We start from the raw sequence: 19,360 nt of genomic DNA, 5'->3' as shown, positions 1-19,360 counted from the left end.
TCTGTGAGTACTGAGGCGCTGGGCTCAAGCCAGAGGTCGATGGAGTGGAGTTAAACTGATGGGTTCTTTGGTCACGTGCAATCAGCCTTAAAACGTAAAGACGGCGAAAATCACAGAGAAGGGGCCCTTTCCCCGGGGGGGCGGGGGGTGATATAAAGGTGTGTAAAAGACGTGGCTTTTTTTTTTTTAATGGTAGCGTCTGTGTGTTAAGCTGAACGTTTGTGGGTCAAACGCCTCCCAGTTCAAACTGCTGGAACTGTAGCACGGGTGGCCACACTGGGAAACTATTACTCCGCTCTCCGCTGACGCCGCTTGTTGCCCTCCTGCCGTCGGCCGCCGCTGCACGGAATCTCTTCCTCCCAGCTCTGGGGCTCCGGCTGTGGTTTGAAACCGAAGGGGCTTCGGCCCACGTGGGCGAGAAAACTTGCCGCAGCAACCGCGCCAGGGGTTCCCGGGCCTCCCCCGGCCTGGCGTTCGGCTCCCAGCGGCACCCGCCTGCCCGGTGCGCGGGGGGGGGGGGAAGCCGGGCGCCCCGCGCTCTCCCGTTCGGTAACAGCCGCCTCGGCTTCCAGCTCCTCCCCGGGAGCTACAGCAGCCGGATCCGTCCGGACACGTGACGGACAAGGAGGCTCATAAATATCCTGGCCAAAGGCGAGAGCAGAGAGTGCCCTGCCCCGCCTTTCGCTCACATTTCTGTAACGAGAAGAGGAGGACTTGTGGCACCTTAGAGACTAACAAATGTATTAGAGCATAAGCTTTCCTGAGCTACAGCTCACTTCATCGGATGCATCTGGTGGAAAAAACAGAGGAATGCATCCGATGAAGTGAGCTGTAGCTCACGAAAGCTTATGCTCAAATGAATTTGTTAGTCTCTAAGGTGCCACAAGTCCTCCTTTTCTTTTTGCGAATACAGACTAACACGGCTGCTATTCTGAATTTCTGTAACTGTTTCCCCAGGTAACTCGATCCTCCCAGTAGCCGTCGGGTTCAATTGTATTCACGTTGCCAAGGAAGCCCTTTTAAACGCCAGCACACAGAGATCTGTATCTGGTTTTCCTGTAGAAACAATCGCTGGCCTCTCAACGACTTCCAGGAGTGGTAGGGCTTGAATTAGATCGGTTTCTTTGAAGGGATTAAAGTGCCAAGTCCTCTCCCACGGCTCCATATTGAGTCCTGGGGAGAAGTATGGGCTCCCGCTGCTCCCCCCCCAACACTGCCCCCCTAATGCATGAGTCACTTGAGGCTCTTCCCTGGGACTTGTAAATGCTTCATCAGATCGATGCTATGGAAATGAGTACAACACACCCAAGCCTTTAAATCGATTCAGCCCCATTGCTAACGTTCAAGACTTCTCTGCCATGTATAACCTAGAGATAAAGACGCCTCCAAAACTTGGTGAATTATTCGGGGAATCTGATATCTGGGTCTGTTTGCCATGTAGAGTATGGTTTTAGGGCGGTCATTTCTTGTTGTCCTCACCTGATAGCAGAGGGCGAGGAGGAGCTGGTAATTACTGGTCTCCAGGACCCTGGGCAGGATTGTAACACCTATGACAGACAATCGAAGAGCGCCGGAGTGGGACACATGAGTTCCCAACCAAACTTAAAACCAAACGCTGGCCGTGCCTTGCGTGTGATCTCTCCTCCCAGAGAATTGCGAAATGTTTACAGCTGATTGAAAACAGGCGAGTGAATGCAGCAGCTCCAGCGCTCCAACAACAGAGGCATCGAATCGCTGGGGAGCAGGGGCAAGGCGCTCACTCGGGGCCACGCAGAAATCTCCGCAGCCGTCCCGCGGGTCCTTTGCGGGCTTTTCCCGGGTGACTTGAAGACACACAAGTGTACATGTCAGTGCCCGGGCTCCCTGGACGCAGCCTACTTGCCGTTCTGTTTAGGCAAGGGACAGAAACGCGCACCCGTCCCGTTTTACTCCAGAAGAAACACTCGGGGCAGAACAAGAGATTCGAGTTGCCGGGCACAACACACAATGGATAGGATCCTCAGTCCTGCCCATTCTGATGACACGTATCTTTCCTGGAGATGTAATAAGCGAACCACCCACGTCAGAATATGTCACTTTCCCCGTTCTTAAACTTTTACAAAAAGTTTGATCTGATTTCTGTCGAGATCTTTTTCACGCGTGAATTGTATCTTTGATTAAGGAATTATTTGAATAATAAAATTCAGAAACGAAATGGAAGTCAAAGGTACAATTTTTAAAACAACTGATCGCGCTGGTGTTTCCCTTTCCCCTTTATATAAATTATTCCTCCACGTATTTTGAATATCCAGAATGATTTGTTACATTGCAAAACAGTTAGTAGAAAGTTGCATTAAGTTCCTATAGGGAATCCATACCTCGGATGCCATAAACTCCGCATGGATGGAAGCAATTGACTTAAAAAATTGAGGGGGAATTTCTAGTTTCCGGAACAAACAACGGGCAGAATAATGAAATGTTGCAGCAGTAATTTTCTGTACAAATAATTAGTGTTCAAACTGAGAGCATTTCGGTCTCATGAAATGTATTCTTAATGAAGTGATGCTCAGAGCTGTCATTAAAAATGTAGGACTGGAAGATCAAAGTACAATATTTATTTTAGAAATTTGTTTCAGTTATCAGGAGATACAGGTATCAAGGCCAAATGCCAAGTCAGTTACCCAAAGCACTATTTTCATGAGAAATGGGCGGCTGCTACTTCCTAATGTAAAATAAAGAGACATCAAGGATCAGGAACAAGACACGAACCAGCCCTTAAAAGAGGCAGAATTGAATAGGATTCCACAACCACAAAAAAACCAAAACCCACCCAATGTGGGGGTAGAAGAGGGTCAATTCAAGCAGTTATTATCTGGGTTACAAAGCTGAGACGTATGCTGCTGCATATAAGCAGATGAAACATGACACTTCTACGTAAACCCAAATTCCACCGCATAACGACTAGGCTGTAATAGCAGGGACGGAGTTTTAAAGCAGCAAGGGCTAAGGCCAGACCCCGCTGGGAGACGGCAGCTGTAACTTGTCCCAGTGTGTGTGTATTTCTCTCCCTCCGGATGGCTGCCGCCTGGTGTAGGGACCACAAAGAGCAGCAGCAAAGCGAGCCCTGCAGGAGGCGATCTCCCGGCCCAGCAGAAGAGTGGAGCTGTGGGAGTAGTGCGCATTCACACGTCTTCCCCAGTGAGCAGAGAGAACCGTGAACCAAGGCGATCTGTGGAAAGAGAGGAGAGGTGGGGGAATGTCCTGTAGCACACCCCAGAGATCAGACACACTAGCAGTGAGTTAGCTTCAAACAATGCATTGGGGGCAGGCATTTCCATGGAGTGAGACTCCATGTGCCAACAACACACCCTACGTACTTCATAAATAACCTAAGTGGCGGCCCCTGCCCTGCCCTACCCAGGCAGGCTGGTCAGGGCTCTAGCAGCCTCTTCCAAAGACAGCCTCAGCCTCCTGGCTTGTCTGAAACGTTCGCATTTCCCACCTCTGTCTTACACCGTGTTCCTGCTTTGTTAAAGGTGCTTCAGGCTGCGGGGCACTGGAACCGTGAGAACAGCACACAAAGCTCGCGAAGGGCATCTGCCAATATCCTCAGTGATCTACAAGAAAGTATTCCTCAGCGCACTCACTCAGCGGGCCTTTGAAATCCTGCTCCAGCAGAAAGCTCCCTTTGTTCCCATCCTTCAGTGTGGAGGAGATCAAACTTTTTCCTCTCCAGCTGGAAAGATTACTCCCCCCTCCTCCTGCAATCCGATATCCTCTGCTTCACCTTTGAGGAGGTTTGTGGGTTTAAGGAAAAGTCCAGGGTACAAGAAGCAGTTACTCTCTAACTCCTGAACACCTGACCCTAGAACATACTGCCTGTGGTAAGTCAAGCCCAGTGACAGATTTCGGAGGGTTTGGAGAAACTGCTCCAGAAAGCAAATTCTGCTGTAAACAAATAGCTTTTCTAAATAAAAGGAGAGTTTAGCACAAATTACTTTCCTTTGTCTACTGCTAGTGCCCTGTCTCTAAGGCTAGTGCCAGTCAGGAGTGTCCTGAAGGAAGGTTCAGAGCAATGTACTCGGACTGCCACAGTAGCTGGGGTCAGTCACGTATTTTAATATTATGTTTACAATGCAGGCTCCATTTCATAATCAGGCCTGTATCTTTAACAGATACTGTTTCAAGAAGATCTTCTGAGCATGCATTTAAAAAGGAGCAGGAGGATTAAAAAGCACTGGGTCTACAATGGTCAAAATACCATTCTTTGGAGGACTGAACCCTAATGAGGTGGCAATTATAGCTTTTTTTTTAAAAACAGAAAATTATGCATGCATAATATTGACAGTCCTGGAGGCTGCAACCCTCAGAACAAACAGAGCATAGTCAGCAGCTGCAACCTTGAGGTGCAGAGAAAGTGAATAGGGAAGTGTTATTTATCCCTTCACAAGAACCAGGGGTCAGCCAATGAAATTAATAGGGAGCAGGTTTCAAACAAAACAAACAGGAAGTATTTCTTCACACAACACACAGTCAACCTATGGAACTCATTGCCAGGGGATGCTGGGAAGGCCAAAAGTGTGACTGAGTCCAAAAAAAATTAGCTAATTCATGGAGGATAGGATATTAGCCAATATGGTCAGGGATGCAACCCCATGCTCTGACTGTCAGAGCTGGGACTGGGTGATAGGGGATGGATCACTGGAGAACTGTCCTGTTCATTCACTCTGAGGTATCTGGCACTGGCCACTGTTGGAAGACAGGATACTGGGCTAGATGCAACATTGGTCTGACCTAATATGGCCTTTTCTTAAGCTATGCCAGAATAGCTCCCTGCGTGGACATCTTATTCAGGAACAAAAGTTACTTTTTTCCAGATAATTACTCTACTTTTTGAGAAAGAGCCTCCACTTTTCACCCCTAGGTAGGTAGACTCTGCTTCTCAGTCAGCCCACCAGGGTGAAATATCCACCCCCATATCTGACACAGACAACACAGTAATGACAGACCCAGACAAAGTATTAATAATTATTAAAAGCATCCCCCATAGGATATGCTCTGGACTGGAGAAAGTTTAATAAGGAAATGGAGTCCTCTGTTCACATTTTTTTGGTACATTAGCCTACAGGGTTTGTTTACAAGATCTGGATATCTGGCAAACAGGTTTGATACAGCTGTACCTTTAGAGCCTTAACTGTGTGCAGTTTGCATCTTGGATGGGACAAAAATAAAAGTGAGACTGAAGTTTTTTATAAAGTCTCTTGAGTCCACTTAAACATGGCACATTTTTCCTTCAGATGAAGGAAACACACTAAAACATATTGAGACTGACACAGAGCAAAATATATTGAGGATTTTGAGGGTTGCATTATCATTTTCCAACCAAAGTTTGAATTTCACATAGTTTAATATAGTGTTTCCCAAACCTTTTAAAGCTAATCTGCCAGTCAAGAAAATAAAACCATTTGTACCCCTGCTACAAATTTGCCACGTGTTGTTAACGACCTAAACATTTTAATATATACATCTTCTGCACCATCCCTGGCTAGTCTTTTATGCCACCTCTCCTTGTCTTTTGGAAACATTGGTATAGATTTTCATAATATGATACTTCCTCTCATTTTTTCCATGCTTTAATAAGCAGTGAAAGAGTTAAAGTATCATCACTAGCATCCAAGTTAGAGCCCAATAAAATTTATGCCATTCTCTTCTCAAAGCTATTGTTTCAAGCTCTCTGGAAACTCAGGTCGACATTGCTACATCGGTTATACCTGCTTCACATTTTGAAGATTTTCTTCACAACCATAACAGCTAGAAATTTATTGAAAGAAAGAAAAAGAAAGAAAGAATCAAGGATGCTGAGACTCTAGACAGCAATCAAGAGCCATGTTTGTTGATGTCCTTCTTGTCCTCACATTTTAGGAAACACTAGATAAAAAACATGATTTTTTTTAGCTGCATGATTAGTTTGGGTGAGATTGGTTGGGATCATTTAATTTTACAGACACAGATAAATAAACACTAACCATCTACTTATATTTAATTATTCACTATTTAATGTGGTTAGTCTTAACTAGACAGCAAATGTAAGATCTAAAAACTGGATCTGCATGGTAATTCATTTTGGTTTCTTAGTACATTTATTGACAAATTACACAGCTGTTTATGCTGTGTGTCAAAACTGCAAACAACAAAGTTTAAATGGAAACAACATATGATCAATCAGCACTTTAATATCAGGTGGATCATCCAGTTATAAAACTGTATCAATTTGACTGAATCAGTTATTCAAACTTAATAATAAAACATACAGTTGATAATGGATGACCAAGTTATGCTACAAATGCAGAATGCTTGCTGTTACATTAAATCTGTTCTAATGACAACTGAACTGCTTTCCAAGTAGCCTGTTCTTCAAAGACTACTGAAGAAGAGAGTATATCAAATCCATGTTTTTTCTTGCAAGGTACAATAGCTATGTAACTTCAGCTACTGTACCTTGCAAGAAATAAAACATGGTTTTGGTGTGATATAACTGCAGCAACTATAATTTACAAAAACTATCCCCCTCCCTCCCCGAACCGTGTCCACCTCCCCCCAAACAAAAACCAATCCAAACCAAAAAACCCAGCAAGACTGTGAGGGGCAGATCAGGGGAAAGGATGAATGGGAATCTGGTCGGGGACTAGAAATGTGGTGGGAGGGAACCAATGTCTCAGAACAGAGGTAAAATCATTTGAAGGGCTACTTTTATACCTATCTACATACATACTTTCCAAGTAGCCTATTCTTTGGCCATATTATATATATATATATATATATATATATATATATATATATATTAGTGCAATGCTAAGGAAATCATGCACCTGAATGAGCTGTAGCTCACAAAAGCTTATGCTCTAATAAATTTGTTAGTCTCTAAGGTGCCACAAGTACTCCTTTTCTTTTTGCGAATACAGACTAACACGGCTGCTACTCTGAAACCTGTCATTATGCAAGGCATTAAAGCTCACATGCTCCTTTCCACGCCAGTCAATCAGGACACAGGAAAGCTTTCCTTATCAACCAATGAAGAATTTTATAATTTACAAAACTGTACAAATTATTCCCAGAGTCTGGGAGTCAGAGTAATTTAAGAAAACAAAAAAGTCCATCATGACCATGACTCCAAATCACTTTTGGAGTCCCACAACTTTTGGAACATCCAGCAATGCAGCCAGCCAAGGGGCCGTAAGAAGCCAGCTAGGAAACATATTACATACCCAGATGTTACCAGAGAATACATTCCAGTGCTGAGTATATGGGTACTGTAGCTGTCAAGCAATGTGTGTGTGTAGCTACTGGTACTAACTAATATTGGGGCACATGTGGTTATCACCATTTGTCTGGTTAATAAAGGGGATTGTAAAAAGTACTAGTCCCCTCACACCCCCTCCCAGCCAGCATTTCAGGTCAGGGCCCCCAAGAAGGTTTTTGTGAAGTATCAGTCAGATTTATGAAATGACTGAACTCCTCTTCTCCAGCTGGACAGCTCTTTACAATGATTGATTTTTGAAACTGCTCTATTTAGAAAATCTCTTACAAAGTATGTGGTGTGTCTTCTGTGTCACATCATATTCTGAGGTCTTTGTATTCATTTGATGTAACACATAACTCAATACATAAGGAATGTGAAAAATTAAATTATTCAATGTGCTGTAATGATATTTTTAAAATTATGTTTTTCTATAAACAAAACTACTATATATATATATATAAAATGTTGAAGACTTATATAGCGCCTTTCATGTTCAAAGTGCTTTACAAACATTAACTAAGCTCTTAGTGACACAGGGTTAGCCTTCTTCTCCCATTTAATGGATGGAGCAATCAGGGCAAAGGATTTCAGTGACTTGGCCTAAGACACAGAGGGAATCAGTTTCTGAGTTGGAACTAGAACTCAGGAATTCTTTGGCTTCTAATCTGTATTCAGGTTACTAGATTGTACATTTCTTCCAACCCATTTTTCTTGATCAAAGATTTCAGATACGGTTTGAAACACAGAACTCCAAAATTAATTAACAATGATCAGGAAGCATTTATTGAGAAATTTACCTATTACTACACTTGGCTTGCCATTTACAGGCTGAAGCAGGCAGGATCATCCCACCACATTTTACTTAGCTCTTAAACTAGTCCCTATTGCTCAGCCCAAAACTGGGTTGGATGCTTGGAACTTCATAGGAAGAAACAGGCCATGGAGCAGCCAGCATAGCCATCACATGATGACTATTCCCGTCTAATGGCTGGGATAGTTTCCATTGCCTAATAGTCCCTCTCTGGCCAAAGGAGTAAAGGATCTTCAAAGTGGACAAGATCCCTTGGTCTAATCCTGCACCACCCCCAAATCCCCTGTATGACAATGTGCATCAAGCCCCAAATCCTACCCATCTGGAGCAATAGGAACCATACATGTTTTATGGCAAGAGGGCCCTCTGCACCCTGGGCGCAGAGGACAGGCTCTGATTTTACAGTAACACATTTATTAACAAGAGATACTTGTGTAGCTCTCAGAACAGAGAATCAAGGCTAAACTGTAACTTTGAGAGACAGGTGCACTGGGAGGTGGAAAGGCAGAAGGGCAGCATCAGAGTGGCAGTGACTGATAGGTTTCAGAGTAGCAGCCGTGTTAGTCTATATTCGCAAAAAGAAAAGGAGTACTTGTGGCACCTTAGAGACTAACAAATTTATTTGAGCATAAGCTTTCGTGAGCTACAGCTCACTTCATCCGATGAAATGAGCTGTAGCTCACGAAAGCTTATGCTCAAATAAATTTGTTAGTCTCTAAGGTGCCACAAGTATTCCTTTTCTTTTTGCAAATACAGACTAACACGGCTGCTACTCTGAAACTCACCTTAAAATTTATCTTAAAATGAAGAAGCAGGAGAGGAGACAATGGAGCAGAGAATTAGAGTTCTGTGGTCATTTACATGCCAATATCTAAACTTAACAGTGAAAGATTCTTCTCTTATTCAAAATGTCAGAATACAGGGCTAAATACTGCAGTCTTATACAATCAACATTCTCACTGAAGCCAGTGGGCGTGTTGCCTGAATAAAATCAGAGCAGAGACCTCATGCTTTGCTGCTTTTTTTTGTTTTATAGCCATTGCTACACATGCTAAGTATATTTGGTACATTGAGTGATTCAGGAAGAAGCTCTTCGGTAGTGTCAATGATTCTTTTTAATGAGATATGGTTATTGGTTGATTTATGACGTTCTCTTGCCAGTTTTCATTTAGTTGTTTCTAATTTAAGAATAAGATAATTTGCCTTCTAGAAGCAAAACAATGTTTATAAGGGAACAGGGTAAACAAAATCCCTCTTAAATCAGAGGTTCAGAAATGCACATAGTGAATTTTTGGGTGGTTCTTCCCAACATCAACAGAAAAATTGATTCCAGCAATGTTCACAGTCCTGTCTATTAAATTCTACAGCAGACACCCAAGAGAAAACAGTACATTTACAGTGTTATCTAGTTTTCCATATTAAGCTAGTGTTACCTTATCTGAAGAGTTTAATATAGGGAGAGACAAAGGAAAATTTCCACCTCAGTTTTCTGTTATCCTTGTGACCTCCTACTGGGCGATCCTATGCCCTCTGTTAATTGAGATACCCCTGCTGTTCCCTACTTTATAGTCCTAGCTGGGATTCTGATCATATAAAACTAGCCACTTCCTATATTCACTGCTGCCATTCCAATCCTCAGACGACCAGTATTTTCTCTCTCACACTGAGAGTAGTACCCCTTATAAGGCAAGCATATGTATAAGTAGGGATGCTACAGCCTATTTGCTGTGCACAAAGCACCAGACAGGAAGGGCTGGAGCAGGCAGTGAACCTGGGGTAGGAATAGGACTGAAGCTGGCAGAAGACCCAGGGTTAGGGTTGGGGCTGACAATAAACCAGAATCCCTGGCAAGAAGCATGAAATGGGATGTGGTAGCTGGATGGGCAGTACTTATCAGCTATACATAGCAGAAACCCAGCTCCCCTGTAGTTAGGGTTGAACATAGCTTTCTGTTTAAAGGTGGGATCTTCTAAGTGATCTAAAATCTGCATGCTTAACTGGATTATCTTGAAATGCAATGTACCTAATGGGGGTGCTGGGTAGTCCAAGTCTGAGGTCATTTGAACATGGAGTTCCTGAGATATAGCCCTCCTTAAAAACCCAGAATTTTAAAAAATCACCTAAAAGAAAAGGAGTACTTGTGGCACCTTAGAGACTAACAAATTTATTAGAGCATAAGCTTTCGTGAGCTACAGCTCACTTCATCGGATGCCACGAAAGCTTATGCTCTAATAAATTTGTTAGTCTCTAAGGTGCCACAAGTACTCCTTTTCTTTTTGCGAATACAGACTAACACGGCTGCTACTCTGAAAAAAAATCACCTGTTTCTTATGTTTTTGTGCCCATATCTGGGCCTTAAACTGTGGCTGTGAGCCTCCCCAAACTGATCTCAGTACCTTGGGATTTTTCTCCATTACTGCATGGCACTTCTACTTTGGGGAGAGAGGATTATATTAAAGAATTTATTCTGGGGGGCACAACTTCCTGGGCCCCCATGTGAGATGGGATCTCGGGGCCCTGCTCCTCTGATGGGGTCTGAGCTCTTCTCCCTCTCCCCCAAGGGCAGTCTGAGCCCCTCTCCTTTCCTGCCATGTATGAACTAGGGGCTCAGCCCCTTCAGGGGGTGGGGGCTGAGTTCCTCTTTCTGGACCTTGTGTGTGAACCATGATCTACGGGGCCCTGCCCCTCTTCAGGGGTGAGTGTTTAAGCCCTTCTCCCTGACTCCTCCTGAGAGAGCCAGGATCTGGGGAGTCATCCTTCTGGGTGCAGAGCTGAGAACAGACATGCTTGCTGCATAGCACAGGTTTATAAGCACTGTCAGTGAAGCTACATATATGTGCTCTACACTCAAACAATGCACCTACTTTACAGTAACACAGTTGCTAAATTTTACAACACCTCCACCACATATTACAACTGCTTCCCCCTTATCCATAAGTTTTCATCTAATATGGTCCTTTCACTACCCATCATTAAATACACAGATCTCATATCCCACCTCACTGTTGACAAACCCTATTGCAAGTTGACACCGGTGTACTGCTACTGACAACCTGCAGAACTCAGTGCTGAAATGAGGAATATTGGGTTCCTCAAAGGGCACAGGCACTCTTTCCTTTGATCATACACACACGAGGTGAGGGGTGGCCAGGAGAGGGGCTCACACACTTCCCCAAGATCCCACCCAGATCTCTTCATATCACAATCACAGCTCTGTCAACCTTCTCTAACTAATCCCTCCAACATTCATACAGCTTAAACACAGTGAATGCAACTGGAGTGCATGCAGATAATTCTCAGTGGGTGCTGCCAGCTCCAGGTGGGGAAAAGTTAGGGTTGCACTGGCATGTACCTTAATTCTGTATTACCTAGTTTTCAGATATTTAAGATTGCATTACTTTAGTTCTTTATTTCCTAGTTTTCAGAGGTTTGAGTTTAGCTGAGCTTGAAATCTTGGAAGGGCACAAGGCACCACAGGGCAACCTCAACTTTGTTAAATAAGTTTTTGGGCATTTAATTTTTTCCTTGCTAGTTTTACTCAAACTTTCCTAAAGCCATTATTTTATGACATAATTCACAATCTCACATCATGCGGGGCTGGATGGTTCAGAGGACTGGTAACTCATGGAGCTTTTCACCTTTTCACAGGCTTGAATTCAGGTCAGGGCAGTAGGGATGGAAAATCATTACCACATGACAGCTATTCAGTGGCCTCCCTACATGCAATGAATTTCAATCCTGTTACACATCACAATTTCTAGGCAATTCCAGATGAACTAAGAATTGAATTGGAGACTCTTAGGATACTGAGAACAAACTTGTACTGCTACTTTTCATACTGTACTTGATCTGTGATTAAACAAATTTTGACAGGTTTCAGAGTAGCAGCCGTGTTAGTCTGTATTCGCAAAAAGAAAAGGAGTACTTGTGGCACCTTAGAGACTAACAAATTTATTTGAGCATAAGCTTTCAGTATTTTCCACCAAATGAATCCGATGAAGTGAGCTGTAGCTCACAAAAGTTTATGCTCAAATAAATTTGTTAGTCTCTAAGGTGCCACAAGTACTCCTTTTCTTTAAACAAATTTTGTGAGCCAAGGAATCACTTATCAAGTATTTTGTACACAATTCATCAAACGCTTACTATTTTTAACAAAAATACCTGCCCTCAGCCCCCCATCCCCTTATTTGAGTGATTCAGTCCGACTGCAGGCAGGGACTGTGTATTTTACTGCATATGGTCTATAAAACATCTACTATAATTTAGGCACAGTATAAATAATAGTATTTATATCTTTATCTAGGTATATCAGCTCTGGAAGGAATTTTTCAGAGAGGGAATAGCAGAAACAAAATGATATCTTTTGATCTTGTGATATCTGTGTGATATTTTTTGGCCAGCCTAATTTGAAGGGGAAAAGATGTTTATGTTAGAGGGATCCAGGGGTATCCTTCTCCGCACCCCTCCAGGCAATTTGTTTGAAAATGCTCGCCATTCAGTGCAACATAGTACATTCAACAGGGGAAACACTGAATATGGTGGTGATAACTAAGTGATAAATCATGGAGCCATATGATAATCAATATACAACATATATGTGGAAGTGATATCTCTGTGATAAATTGAAGAAGGATATGATAACTTTATGTATCACATTCCTGTACAATTTCTCACATACCTATGATTTCATCATTTGCCCACTATTCCATCTCTCTGAAACACCAACAGCCACACAACTTGGCAGTACCAAACAACCACTATTTTTAAAAATCAACCTCTCTCTGAAATATTTCATCCTTCTCCACCCTATGCTGGAATTGCCCCCAAACTCACACTCACTCATGGTCCAAGACGCACAAGATTCTATCCTAAGCCAGTAACAGGTTTTTAAAATGTCATGACTTTAAATTCCAATATCTTGTGGCCCTGCAAGGCTAGGTGAAAGAACATTTTTTTCTTACCATCAGAAAGGGGAGATTTCCACCCTTTCCAATGGGACCCAGGACCTAGCCCGGAAGTCCTGATATCAGATTTTAATGCCATGGCAATTTTGTTTAAAAAAGCTACATAAGTTATTTTTAGAGGTATTTTTATTTTTTTGTTCTGATTTTGCTTTTTTCCTTTGAGCTTGTATGTTTAGCCTCATGGTAGCTAAGCTACTAGACTTTACAGGTGGAGTGATACAAAAAGTGGTCCCAATATTTAAAAAAAAATCTCCAAAGCATCTCTAAGAGAGTGTTTTTCTAATGTATGTGGCATGTGGAACTTAAATGATGATGTAATATGGTAAAAGGGCTTTATCACAGCACTTGTTAGGGATAACGTTCATAACTCACTTTAAAGCTATGTCTACACTATGAGATAGGGGTGTGATTCCTAGCTCTCATTGAGCTAGTGCTGTAATAATAACAGTGTAGCTGCAATAGTATGGGCAGTTGCATCAGTGACATGGACTAGCTGCCCAAGTACACACCCATAGGGTTCAGGTGGGTTTGTACTCACTGTGGCTAGCCTGTGCCCTTGCTACCATTGCTACACTACTATTTTTAGTGTGCCAGCTCAGATGAGAGCTAGCATGAGTTTGTGTATCACCCCTGGGAATCACCCCTCTACCACATAGTGTAAATATAGCCTAAATGTCTTCTATTTTCTCCCTCCTTTACCCCAATCTTCCAGGCTTTTCTCTCTCATATTCTATTGTTTCTTCCTGCTTTTATCCACGCCCACCTGTCTCTGTACCCCCATGAGCCCGGAATCTACTCACTTTTCCATTCATTCACCAGAGATCACCAGCAATGCTTTGTCCATCTCAACTCCTAGAACTGTCTCCCACTTTGCAACCCCAGAAACTGGATACTACAGTGAAAGGAATTACAGAAAGCCCTAAGACATAAAAGAAATAGTTTCCTCTCTCAGAGATAACAGTTAGTGAGCTGTTCTGTTGAGCTCAGCACAGCAGCATGAAGCAAAAATATGGCTGCCACTATCTCATTGTGCAGAGGGGAAGGAAGCCATCCCCACATTTGTAATCCATGTTCTTTTGAAATGAAATGGGAGATGGTAAAATCTCGGCCATTTTGATCTCAGATTCCCCCCTTTCCGTGAGAAGGAAGATGAGGCCTTTCTAGCCTCAATTCAGGGAGCTGATGCCAGTCATGTTTCCTGCTCCCCGAGACTGAGTTGAGCATAAAAGAGGAGCACAACACAGAGTTAGCTGTAACACTGAAGATTCCCAGGAAAGTCGTCAAAGAGCCCCCAGAGCCTCAGTCTACAGTTCAAGAACACCCCAAAATAGAGCCCTTTAGCCTTTAACTCTGTTAAGTCAGCACCTATCATGAGCACTACATTCATTTGAAAAATTCACATCACTATACTTTCATCTGGTCAGCAAAAGTTTCAGATATCGAATGAGAGGAAATTTTTCTCTTTATCAAAGCACTGCAAATATTTGTATCCTCTAGATTTCTGCTTGCAAATCAAAAATAGGCAACTTTGAAATGTACAATATGTATGCACTAGCTACTCAAATTTCTCTCTGAAAAGAGGTAATATTATCGAGCTACTAGACAGTTTCTAATATATAAAACCTTATATATTTTACTCTCATTGGGTGGTTTGATGATAGGTGTTCTCACCTTCTGAAAATCTGGCCCATTTAGCATGTTGCAAGTTGGCCCCAAAACACTTGTCACTTTTGAAAATCATGCCTACCATATCCTCTTAGTTGTAAGATAATTTACAGATAGATTCTGAAAGAAATTGCTCTCTGAAAATTGTTGGAAATTTCCATCCTGAAGAGAAAATATGCAGAACATATTGAGACTTGAAGCTCAATAAAGGCAAATGCTGAGTTTGTAACATACCTAGTTTACCAATCCATACAAACCCAAACAGTGTCAGTTAATGCTTCCAAATGTGGCCTCACAAGCCCTATACTTGAACCAAAGGAAAATCTGCATTTGCCATGTAAAAGCAATATTGGTTCTTTGTATCCTCTTTGTAGGCCAGACACTAATGCAAGTCTTTTCAATTAAATGGAGGCCCAGATGCAGGCATACAGACACACACAAGCTGATAAATTTCAACTTATTGGAGAGGAGGATCAAGCTTTAAACTGTAAATCTTACACTGTTTTCTCTCATTAATATGAAATCACACTACATTTTTCTGCTACAAATTCTACTGTGCATATATTTCTTTCAGTTTTAGCCCCAAGTAATCTCTGTGTAGCATTATATGGAATATAATTTTGCATTGTGAAGCATGTGACTCTAGAATAAATCATTCTAGAAAGACAGACATGTTTTACCGCATCAGTATTTTCTCTAGGTTTTTGTTACCTGTACAGAAAGAAGCCACACTTTCTGGGCGGCCTTAACTATAATGATCAGTGAGCAGAGCAAATGAGATTTGTAAGATTTGTTTCTGCTGTCATTATTAAACTTCATATGTGTAGCTATCTAGACAACATGTCGTATTTCTCCTAACTTGAAAAGAAGTTTCTGTCTTATTGTTGCAATTTATTAAGGGCAAACAATCTGGGGCTTATAATAGGCCTGTAGACAGAACAAAGCCCTTGTCAAATGGAAGGGGTGGCTGCTCAGCTGGGTATCATGTAAATGCAAAAAGAACTGTTCTGTTCAAAGACACTAGACATGCTTTTTTAATACAGCATCTCTCATATAATTGAAGAGTTGCCATTTAACTGTTATGTTGGAAATCTTAATTAAAAAAAATTAGCTCAAGAAAACAAATAGAGCTGCAATTGTATATTTTTGTAAGATCTCATGCTAACAAACAAAAACTTGTATATCACTTAGGTTTGTATTAGATTTCTGAGTATTATATGAACCTAAACAGGCAGCTCTATTGGCATTTTAGATAATTATATTATGTAAGTTAGGATAAGTTCATTGGACTGATCTATTCATCTGGACAGATAGTTTGAACCTTATCTGATACAAGTATGTCTTTTTAATAAAACAGGTCATTTTGACTTTTCCTTTGACAGACACTTGTGTCTCAAAACACAAGTCAATTTCTCATTCTGCAGTTCATTTAAAATTTCTAATTATGAGATTCCTTTGCAAGGACTGAAATTAAAATGACAGATAAAGATAACAATGCAATAATAGGTGTTTTGCATGCAGTGGTCCACTTGAGCTGAAAGATTTTTTCTCCTCTTCCTTTTGAAACAGATAATCAGGACAATGTCATCAATTAGATTTTCACTTTAACTTTTCTTAATGTTTCTGGACTTCACTACTTGGCAAAGACAATTGGGACAGATTTCTTTATTTTTTCCTCTGGCCTAAAACTCAGTCCCCCCCACTTCCCAAACTGTTACCACTGAAGAGTTTATTAAATGGCTAAAAAGACAGCTGGTCCCACCATCTGTTAAAATTTTTCAGGGGCCAAATGAAACAGGTTACACCTTTGGCCATGCCAAGTCTTCCAATACCCCCTTCCTCTCACAGCCTGCGGAGGGCTAATCTGAATTTCACGCTCTGATTTTGCTATTGCTAATGTCTGAGCTTCTTATTGTTGCTTATATTACTTGTCTTTTCAGTAACAAAGCCATCCTCTCCTTTCAACCAAGTTCATTTGCAATCAATGGAATACTGGTTCTACAGTTTCCCTTGCAGAAAAGACTACCTTGAAGGAAACCCACAGAGAACGAATATCTGACTTTTTGGAGCAATAGCAAGGAGCAGGAGTATGTTTCTGTTGTTTTGGAACCACTCTTCTATAAATGCTAATGGAGGTAATTCACATGTGCCAACAAAGACATAGTCTACAACACACTGCAGGTGTGAGGGAGTTGAAACAAAAGGGATGCTAACCCTAATGGTATTTCTTGTCATTAACAATTCTTTGATGTTCACACTCAAGGCTCTCTTTTATCTTGTAGTTTTTCAGCTATCTTTGTTAACATGCAGCACAACTGAACCTTCTCTCTCTCCTCTCCCCCCACTCCCCAGCATTTAAAGATATCTGCAAAATGTTTATGCTAAGTTAGTTTCCACAGCATCTTTCAGTAACACAGAGTGAGGCAGAATGAGATAAAGCTTATAAGGTTATTATTAAAACATCAGTAAGTTCCTATCATTAAATTGAAGGAGCAGATCAATAAAAAGGAACACTTAAGTTACTTTAATAAGGATGAGTTTCCTGTAACAGAACTGGGGATTAAGTTCAGTGTAACTCAAGTGGTGTTTGTAATTCAGCAACTCTGATAAGAATAATTTGTTTTACTTGCGCTCATTAAAAATAATTGCAAATGTTTCAAATGTATTAGATCAATAAATTCCTGTATTAAAAAGCTTTTATAATAGAGCGATATAAGGACATTTAGTTTTATAGAAGGGAAGGATTTCTCTACCGCTAAGCAGAAAGTGGCATTCAGCCAAGGAGCTGTAGGTAGAGTTTCTCCATGTCCATCTGTCTTTTCATGACCTACAGATGGTAAAACACTGTGTTTTTAAAAATGTACAACTTGGTACGATGACAGTAAAATGAAATGAACAATCAAGGCACAAAAGACATTGTTCTAAACTAATGCGCAGTATCTCCAAACAAATACTGTAGTACAATGCAGTAGGGTTTGTGCATGCTATGAACAGTGCCAGCATTTTGCTTTCATCTCATCAGTCACATCCTGTTAGATTGAATTCCATTTTATCACTGTATGTTGTGTTATATTGCAGTATGCTGTAATGTTAAATATATAACAAAATCAACACCCATTTCCAATCAGATTTCTGCTGTGAATCTGGATATTAGCAACTGTTTTTCAAAATGCTGATAATATAGTTATCAGCTATCAAAACTGCAGGTGTTGTGAAATCTCTATGGAGAATTTGCTTTTGTTGCCCTTTTAGAACTCCATCATTAATTTAGTCAAATAGTAATCTGTGCCTGGATAGGATGGTGTGAAACTCTGAACTGGGATATACATACAAGGCTCTTCTGCTACCAATGCTAAATATGAAGAAGCAGGCAATAAGCAATACTAAAGAACTATCGTATTTATTATTTACCTGCTTTATACCTTATTTTACATGATGTCTGAAAGCAAAATAATAACATTGCGCTGAGTATTATGTTATCCCAGAGTTTAGGTGAATAAAATGATGGATTGAGTGCTCTGATCTCTGTTTATTGCAGCATAAGGCAGACTCAGAAATGTTTATGGCAATTAGAAATATCACCTTATCAGCAATTTCAAAAAATGAAAATGTTGTTATTTTTTATTTTTGTATTGTGGTAGTGCCTAGAGTGCCAGTTATGGACCTGGGCCCCATTGTACTAGGGACAGTGAAAACACCGAACAAAAATACAAGCACTTTACAATCTATGTAGGAAATGTTCTGTGATCGAAGTTTCTACATAATCTTCCACCTTAAATTGGGTAAATTTGGTGCTTACCAAAAAAGAGTACTAATATTGTCAGATATTGCATAAATTTCCTCACATAGTTATGCCAAAGCCTCTCATTTCAAATCTATATCATCCCTTCTGTTTCAGTCATGGGTTGTGACAGAGCACTGCTTTTTCAGCTAATCCCTGATCCACAACAATCTTGCTATTCCAGTCCTGGCTCCCATATAAACCCGGATAATGCATCTCCATCAGATTAGCCATACTCGTGTTATCCCAATCCCACACAGCCCTGCCAATAAATTGCAATCCAGGCTTGCCACTTTCCTGCTACTGCAATTCTGGGCTTCTCTTGAGCAGAAATTCCAGTTGTGTCATGTAATGTGGCTTGTGATCAGGTTTTGTGATATTTGCCAGTATCATCAAGAGACTAAAATGAGGCCATCGAACTTATTTTCACTAGTGGCCTTGATCAATATTTATTATGGCACAACAGTGAAGTCTCTTGTGATCAGTATTTGGTGTCAGAGCCATTAGGTTGGTTCTCACAAGCTGATACATCTTATGGTATAAGAGTATTCTTAACCACATGTATTCATTTGTATTTGGTTCATTCCAATAAACAGGAAATATTCTAAAATGTCAAGGACAGATTGTCTTTCTGATTTATCCCATTTTAGGACTTTTAGGAAATGGGAAGGGCAGTATAAAGCCCCATGTTTGCCATTTATTATTTAGGTCTCCATTAATACTTTTGTAATGCAAATAGTCAGCAATAAGAGACCATGGGTTTCAAGAGACCATGGGTATGCACCCCTGAGAGTTAAAGAATTAACTCAGTTGGTTTTATGGCAGCTGCAAACATGGATGAAGGGACCAACTTGAGAGAG

The 19,360-nt window shown here is 41.2% G+C and overlaps 1 protein-coding gene across 1 annotated transcript in view; it reads right to left on the bottom strand.

Annotated features, from left to right (window-relative positions):
- Positions 1-2,579: 2,579 nt before the first annotated feature.
- The window catches only part of MYO3B (myosin IIIB), a 312,077-nt gene continuing 295,296 nt past the window's right edge, over positions 2,580-19,360 (bottom strand). The window contains exon 35 of the mRNA XM_043504856.1: positions 2,580-3,208. The gene's annotated coding sequence lies outside the window, so the exon portion shown is untranslated. The remainder of the gene's footprint in view (positions 3,209-19,360) is intronic.

Source organism: Dermochelys coriacea, chromosome 11 (genome assembly GCF_009764565.3).
Source record: "Dermochelys coriacea isolate rDerCor1 chromosome 11, rDerCor1.pri.v4, whole genome shotgun sequence".
Lineage (NCBI taxonomy): Eukaryota > Metazoa > Chordata > Testudines > Dermochelyidae > Dermochelys > Dermochelys coriacea.
The sequence above is the reverse complement of the archived record's forward strand: the minus strand, read 5'-3'. Positions and strand labels throughout refer to the sequence as shown.